The 8,212-nt window shown below is 49.9% G+C and overlaps 1 long non-coding RNA gene across 1 annotated transcript; it reads left to right on the top strand.

Moving 5' to 3' along the window:
• Positions 1–3,099: 3,099 nt before the first annotated feature.
• On the top strand, positions 3,100–7,703 carry LOC309532739. Its single transcript, XR_014219994.1, has 2 exons — positions 3,100–5,393; positions 6,816–7,703. It is a non-coding gene; the product is annotated as an uncharacterized lncRNA (long non-coding RNA).
• The last annotated feature ends 509 nt before the right edge of the window (positions 7,704–8,212 follow it).

Below are 8,212 nucleotides of genomic sequence, written 5' to 3'. Positions count from 1 at the left end.
TTTATTTTACTATTATTTATTGTATTTGTTAGTTGTTTCTTATAAGGTAACTCAAAGTGACTTGCTTGAAGATCAATTCAAAGCACCAAACAAAACCTAAGAATCTGCTGTGTAATGTTGGGGACATTGAACAGCGTGGGAGATAACTTGTGTGAAAGGGGAAGATGGGATTAATGAGGAACGCCTTTGTGTTGTGGCTTTAATTTTAAAAAGGCCTATTAATAGCTTTAAGGTTAAGAATGTTTATTTTGTGCAGTCTGCTTTGAAATCCCTCCTGGATTTCTCTGAGCCACTTCTTGGCTGGGAGAAAGCTGCTGTTAACTACATTTGCAGTCCAATTGTGAATGTCGTGGTCGTGATGTCATGCATAAAGGCAGGTGTTTCCTCCTCCATCTCCCCAAACACACATTGTTAGGAAATGTTCGTGTGCCCAGATATTGGAAAGAATTATGCCGTTGTAAACAGAAGCATTTTATCATTGTAGCAGATACCGTATTTTTCGCCCCAGAGGACACACCGACCCATAGGACGCACCTAGTTTTTTGGGAGAAAATAAAGAAAAAAAATATATTTTCCCCCCCAGGCGTGGGGCTGGGTCGGGGGAAGCCGGAGCTTCCCCAGCCCCCAGAACAGGCTGCTCTCCGCAAGCTGTGGAAGCCCTCCCACAGCTTGCACAGAGCTACCCGAAGCCTGGGCGCGACTGCTCAGCGTGCCCGGGCTTCGGGTGTAGAGGCAGCTCTGCGCAAGCCGTGGGAGGGCTCCCGCAGCTTGCGCAGAGCTACCCGAAGCCCGGGTGCAACTGCTCAGCGCACCCAGGCTTCGGGATGCAGGCAGCTCTCCGCAAGCTGTGGGAGCCTGGCGGGAACTCCCGCGGGCTCCCAAGGCTTGCAGATAGCTTCCTGAAGCCTGGAGAGCGAGAGGGGTCAGTGCGCACAGACCCCTCTCGCTCTCCAGGCTTCAGCAAAAGCCTGTGTTCACCCCATAGGACGCACACACATTTCCCTTTCACTTTTGGAGGGGGAAAAGTTTCCCCTTCATTTTTGGAGGGGGAAAAGTGCGTCCTATAGGGCGAAAAATACAGTACTTAACCTCCTGAGGAATTGCAAGATGGATGCTGTAAATACTAGCAAAGTTACCCCATATGTACAACTGGGCAGAAAAGCAGGGGGCTGCCCAATTCACACCCTCGCCCACGGCACAGTGCATGATTCTTTTTTTAGATAAAAGTTTTTATTGATTATTTTCACATAATAAATTATTTCAATAATTGTATTTTCCTCCCTTCCCTCAGTTCCTCTTTCTGATTTATTTGCATATATTGTTCTCTGCATGTTATGAGAATGTAAAAATCTCTTAAGTTATCCATCTATTATGTCAACAAATAAATTTGCGCATGTTTATTCAAAACCTGCCAAGGAGTCCAACTCATTCTGTTGTTTTTTTTTAAGTACTTTGTAAAAGGTTCCCATTCCTCCAAAGTTTAACTGCTTTGTGGGGAGGCTGCTGTTATACCTAGCAGAGCTGTGAGATGCAGTGTGTCTTATGTGATATTATATTGGCTATAGCTGAGCCCTGGCATATTGTGAAGACTGGTACCGGCTGGGACACATTATTCAGCGAGCAAAGAGCAGATGGCTAGTATTAAGTAGTGGGTTGACAAAGCCGGCACATTCCGATTGGCCCTTGGACTTCTGTTTGAACTTCCCGCGCTCCCGCTTTGTCTGGTGCACGTCATTGTCTTCACTGGAGGATGCCTCGTCACTGCTGGCCTCTTCGTGATGCACTGGAACTGGCTTCCTAGCAAGACGCGGGCTGCTGGCCTTGCGGATCTCCTGGGCGGAGCGTTCAGCAGCTTCCGAGGCCATGGCCTCCTCAATGGCTTTCTGCAGCATGAGGTCTGGCTTGGCGAGGAGACACCGTTGCAGACGGATGTCCCGGACCCCGCAGACGATTCGATCCATCGGGGCATCGTCTAAGTCTCGGAACTCACAGTGCATTGCAGCCTGTCAGAGGGCGGCAGTGTAGTTGTTAATTGACTCCCCCTCTGCCTGGTCCGATGGTAGAACGCATGGCAGGCAGCAATCTTGGATGGCTTTGGTGCATAGTGGTTGCGGAGCTTCTCTTGAATCGTGTCCCACGGCACTGCCTGGACAGTTAGAGGTGCAACCAATGCTCGGGCCGTCTCGAACACCTCGGGCCCACAGAGGCTGAGGAACAGGTACGCTCTTCTGACACTTCCATCAGCTTGTTGGCTTGGAGGTAGCAGTCGAACCGAGCGAGGTAGGAGTCCCATGATTCAGAGGCTGGGGCAAACGGCGGTAGAGGCACAAGTGAAGCCATGTTTCCAGTGCCGACCTGGTGGGCGATGGATGGAACACAGTGCTCTAGCCGGTACCGTCAGCTCTGAATTGGTACTGTTCAGTGATTTCGCTCAGTGTTTCAGCTCAGTAAGTGTCCAAATCTGGCTGTGCTCTGACGTCCATCCGATCCCATCCTCGTCACCAGTATTAAGTAGTGGGTTGACAAAGCAGACGACACAGAGATTTCTCCAAGTAGTTCTTTATAGTAAGCTGGAACTGAACAGCAAACAGCTCAGCCGGCCTGCTTTTATAGGCAGCCGGCTGTCAACATTGTAACAACCACCACCCAGGGTTTCCCGCCTAAAGTAAATGACGTGGACCTGAGTGAAAACTATATACCGTATACGATACTCCTGGTGGCCAGGGATGTGTACTTCAATACATAACAGCTAGAGCTCAAACAACACAGTTAAAGCTGCCTGTTTGTTGTGACAAAGTGCTGATGGTTAAGGACAATATGGCACATGAGACAGGGTCCCCCCACTCTGACACAAACTCCCTGTGGTTTGGGCATGTCCCACATGCAATCCTATCTCGGATCCTTGTGTACTACAGTTTGAGCAGATTTAAACAAGATTTAAAAGCGTCAGCCTACTAAAAGTCATAATCACCGCATGATCCAAAGCAGTGGCGTAGCGTGGGGGGTACAGGGGGGGCCGGCCGCACCATCTGGGGGTTAGGGGGTGCAAATTACTTGCCTTGCCCCGGGTGCTGACAACCCACACTACGCCACTGATCCAAAGGGACAAGGTGAGTTGATTCCCCTATTTTATGGGGGGGGGGCAGCTGCTGCTTGTTCCATGGGGCTGGATGATGAGGACATCAGCAATCCGTGTTCTGGGAATTTTTATTTGAAGCCAATTCTATTCGGGTCCAAAATTGACAAAATATGAAAGATCTGCATCTTCTGATCTCTTTTTCTTTGCTTCCTCACAGCTTATGTATTTTCCCCTGTTGCTGCTAGCCACACTGAAGGGGGGAAACATGCAGTAACCTGTATGTCTCTGAAGGAAGAGATAGGAGAGCCACCTTCAAATTCCTTAAGGGCTGTCACATGGCAGAAGGAGCAAGCTTGTTTTCTCCTGGTCTGGAGGGTAGGACCAGAACCTTCAAGTTACAAGGAAGGAGATTCTGACTAAACATCAGGGAGAACTTTCTGATCCTAAGAGCTGTTTCACAGTGGCATGGACTCCCTTGGGGGGTGGGGGGTGATGGAGTCTTGTTTTTAAGCAGAGGCTGGATGGCCATCTGCCATGGATGCTTTAGTGGAGATTCCTGCATTGCAAAGCGTTGAACTAGATGATCCCAAGGGTCCCTTCCAACACTGTCCTTGCCTCCCTACTGTGGGTTATGGCATACTTAAAAAAGGAGTATGGCTGCACACACCCCCATACAACTGAAGCACATGGCTTCCCCCAAAGAGCCCGGAATACTTCAGCTTAAGGGTGCTGTGAATTATAGCTCTGTGAGGGGGAAACTAGAGTTCCCAGGATTTTGGGGTGGGGTAGGGTGGGAGCTCTGTGCTTTAAACATATGGTGTGTTTAAACTCCCAGTAGTGGGAGTTTGGGCCAGTGTAGGAACACTGCTTAGAGAGGGGGTTGTTGGGTATTGATGGATCTATGTTCACTCACTGGGATGGGAGGCTAAACCTGACTACTAGTCTACACATCAGTTTCCCAAGTCGAGTTTTCCTTGTGCCAACCAATGCAGCAGCTTTCATGAACCTGGTGCCCTCCATATGTTTTGGACTGCATTTCCCATCAGCCCCAGTCACCACAACAGCCCTGGTTATTAATGGGATGTGAAGGAGGGCTGGCATGACAACGTTCTTCCATTCATTCTCCACTTCTCTGTTCACCATTGAGACAAGCAAAGAGGTAGAGACAGGCATGCCTTGCAGATCTGGTTATGAGCCTCCCCATGGTTACTAAAAACTGATCCATAGGAATTTCCGCCCACAGCAATGAATGCCAGCCATTCTCTGCTCAGCTTCCCAACTGACCTCAGGCAATGATGCTACAAGTGGACTGGCTGAGTCAGGGAGGATATGACTGTCAACCACTGGTAAGCATGATGGCTAATTGAAGCCTCCATGTTCAGAGCTGAGGCCAAACAGTGAGGGGGAGCAATTGCCTTGATTACCTGCTTGTTTGGCAGCATCTATCTGGTCCCTGTTGGGATACAGGATGCGGGACTTGGTGGACTTTTGGTGTGCTTCAGAAGAGCTTGAGCAACCTCTGCACAAGGTTAAGCAATTCTCAAAAAAGAGGGCTAGAAAAGTATTTGGCAAAATGTATTTTGCAACTTCTTTGCGAAATATAATACATACCCTGAATGGGAATAAAAATTGCAGCCTCTACTGCACCTGCATTTGAATTTCTAAAACATAGCATATTCAATCATTTGGTTTGTGTGTGTAGTTAAGGGGGAAATGGACTAGCAAATATACATGAATATATCTATATCTTATATAACAGAAGTATGCACAGTTTTGTCCAGAGGTTAAAGAGAAACATATGATAAAAAGGTGCAAAAAAGAGTGGGAAACTGAGGAAGAGATAAAAATTACAAAACCAAGAGATTCTTGTGTCATTTGGGCATCTTTACAAACAAGGAATAGCTACATTCCTGCAAAGAAGATGCGTTCAGAAATGCAAATGCCTGCCTTGAAACTAGAGACAGCAGCTAAATCTCGATTACAGTCAAAGAATGACAGAAAAGGTGCACAGGTAGTTCCATGGACATTTAGAGTAACATCATTTCCCACCAGGGGGCCTGTGTGGGTTAGTATTTTCCATTTATGAACTAGTTTACAAAACCCTTTGCCAAGCCAAATCCTGCAACCATTTACAATAGAAGACAATCAATCCATTCAAAATGGCTGAAACAATGCGCTTTGTGAGCTCCCATTCCCCTCTGGCAGTCATTGCCTCTCATTCCAGAGCTAGTAGGAAAAGGGTTCATGGAGCTGAGGAAGAAGACTTCTGGGCCAAAACCCTGCCATCAAGTCAGTGCAGATGATGCTTAGTTCAGTGTTTCCCAACCACTGTTCCGCGGCACACTAATGTGCCGCGAGATGTTGCCTGGTGTGCCGCGGGAAAAATTAAAAAATTCGAAAGATTTTTTTTTTTAAAAAAAGTCAAATTTTCAATTGGGGCGCCGTCACTAGATGACCCCTGGGGTTCCCTCCCTCCCTCCCTCCCTGCGCCTCCCTCCTCCTCCTCCGGGGAGGCCCTTCCTGGCTCTCGGCCAAGGCTTGGCGGCTGCCACTCACTCACTCGCTCGCCCACCCGTCCCTCCATCCCTGCACCCGGCCTCTCCCCCTCCGTCCCCGGCGCGGGGGCTGCCGGGATCCGTAGTCCCCTCGCCCTTGGGCTCCGCGCCCGCACGGGGTGCGCGAACTACGTTTCCCAGCGTGGCCTGGCGGGCCGGGCGTTTTGTTTGAAGTGCTCTTCTCCCGGCCATGGAATGAGCGCAGTGGCGGCCAGCCGGGCGGGCAGGGGCTCTTCCGCGCAGACCCCGCGCAGCCTGCCTGCGCCCCCGCGGAGATCGGGTGGCAGGATGGAGCCCGGGGATCCCTGCGGAGGCGGAGCGGCGGAGGCTGCCCCCCAGGTAGGGCTGCGTCGGGGGGGGGTTATTTTTGCAATGCTGCATCCGCGCCGGAGGGGACGCATCGGACCGCGGGGAGACCCCTTGGCGGGCGTGCAAGGCAATGCATGCGTGCAGGCATTGCATGGAGTGCAGTGCAATGCAATGGCAACGCGGCGCCCTGCATGCATGCATGCAACTTCCACCGGCGCTCCGGACTTGGCAGGTGAGGGGGGTCCCCAGTGGGCGGCAGAGAGAGCCGGGAGGGCGAAGGGGAGCCGGGGGGGAGCAGCGCTGCTCCCCGAGCCAAGACCGGGGGGAAACTTCGGCGTCGTTGCGCCGGGTGTTGGAAGCGGAGGCTGGCGGGGGCCCCTCACCTGCAAAACCTGGTCGCCTCTCATATATTTCGTGCATTGCATTCATCGCCCGCTTTCTCCTCCAAGGAGCTCCCGGGGGCGCGCGTGGTTCTCCCCGTGTTTTCCTCGCAACAACAGCACTGTGAGGTGGGTCAGGCGAGTGGCCCAAGGGAGCACCTGGCCAGGTGGGGTGATTTGAACCCTGCTCTCTGCCCGGTCTTCGTCCTCATTTAGCCCCCACATGTGCATGACTGTGCATGACTGAGGTTTCCCCCCCTTGTCTTGGCTATGGTGTGAGTCTGTGCTGTTAATTAATGGGGTTCTGCCTTCGGAGAAGATGAGCCAGCCCTCAAGGAGGTGATTATGTAATTTGCTAGCAATTCATGTCCCTCCCGGCGTGACACTGCGCGCTGACGTCACGGGGCTGTAATGGTGGTGTGCCTCGAGATTTTTTTCATGAAACAAGTGTGCCTTTGCCCAAAAAAGGTTGGGAAACACTGGCTTAGTTAGATGGACCAACAGCCCGTAGCACCTTACGGTCCTAATTAAAGATGTAACTGAGGCAAATTATTGACAAAAAGAAAAACAAATAGCTGTGGAACGCCCTCCCATTGGATGTCCAAGAGAACAACTACTACCAGACTTGGATAAGACATCTGAAGGCAGCCCTGTTTAGGGAAGCTTTTAATGTTTGATGGATTACTGCATTTTAATGTTTTGTTGGAAGCCACCCAGAGTGGCTGGGGAGGCCCAGCCAGATGGGCGGGGTATAAATAATAAATTATTGTTATTACAAGAAATATGTAGAATAGCTAAGCAAATATTAGAAACCACCGCAGAACTGGCCCTACTAAACATATTCCAAGACAATAATGCCCACTCACATCACAAAAGAACTCATAACCCGGCTACTCTCAGCAACCAGAAACATCATAGCCAAACACTGGAGAGACCTGTCAGGAGTAAGCATGGACCAATGGTACCAAATAGAACGGGAAACAGCCCTACTAGAAAAATTAACCAATAAACTGAAACTGACATGGGGACAAATAGAAGAAGATACCTTCACCCCGGTATGGCTCCCCTTTATCACATGCACAGCCCAACAAGACAATGACAAGAACCCGCCTGTGGCCTTCGCACAGAGACCCCGGTCGTTTCACGGACTATTGACCTGTATACACCACTACTTTATCCTTCCGCTTAACACCAATTTTGCGGAAGAAACCCCAGGGTTCCCCGGTGAAGAACTGAGTCTCAGTCAGGTAGAGTTAACAATGAAGATTAAAGTTTATTTCAAACACAATCAAATTTTAAAATATATTCCAAACGCTGTCACTCTATTCCCTCTCAGTCTTGTCCCTGTCTCTAACTCACTCTGACTCCTCTATCTCCCCCCCCCCAAAAAAAGAACCAATTGCACTAATGGACAAAAATGGCTTTCTTACTGGGCAACCTGTTAACCCTTTCTCTCCCCCAATACAAACGTATCCCCAAAAATTGGGCAAATGCCACACCGCCAACAGCATGCGAATCAATACGGCTTAACCCGATTCAAAAACACCTCCCCTCCCCCACACACGAAAACGAAGTTCACCACAGCCAACCCCAAACAAGCAACTGCACCCTAGGCCAACCCCAATTTCTCTCGCCACCAAAGGAACGCAAGCGCTGACACAAAACCCCACACATACATTAAGCAAAATAGAAACCTCTCCTCCCGACCCCACCCCACCCCCACAGCCCCCTCCACCTCTTCCCCCCTTTTCTTCCTAATGTAACCCCAATGTCTCAACAAATGAAACTGACCTATGGAAAATGTAACTTGAAAAAAGAGACATTGTGCATACCTTTGTAAACCAAGAAAACTTTAATAAAAATAAGTGGTACCTCAGGTAAAGAACTTA

The sequence above is a fragment of the Podarcis vaucheri genome (genome assembly GCF_965113315.1).
Source record: "Podarcis vaucheri genome assembly, chromosome: 5".
Lineage (NCBI taxonomy): Eukaryota > Metazoa > Chordata > Lepidosauria > Squamata > Lacertidae > Podarcis > Podarcis vaucheri.
The sequence above is the reverse complement of the archived record's forward strand: the minus strand, read 5'-3'. Positions and strand labels throughout refer to the sequence as shown.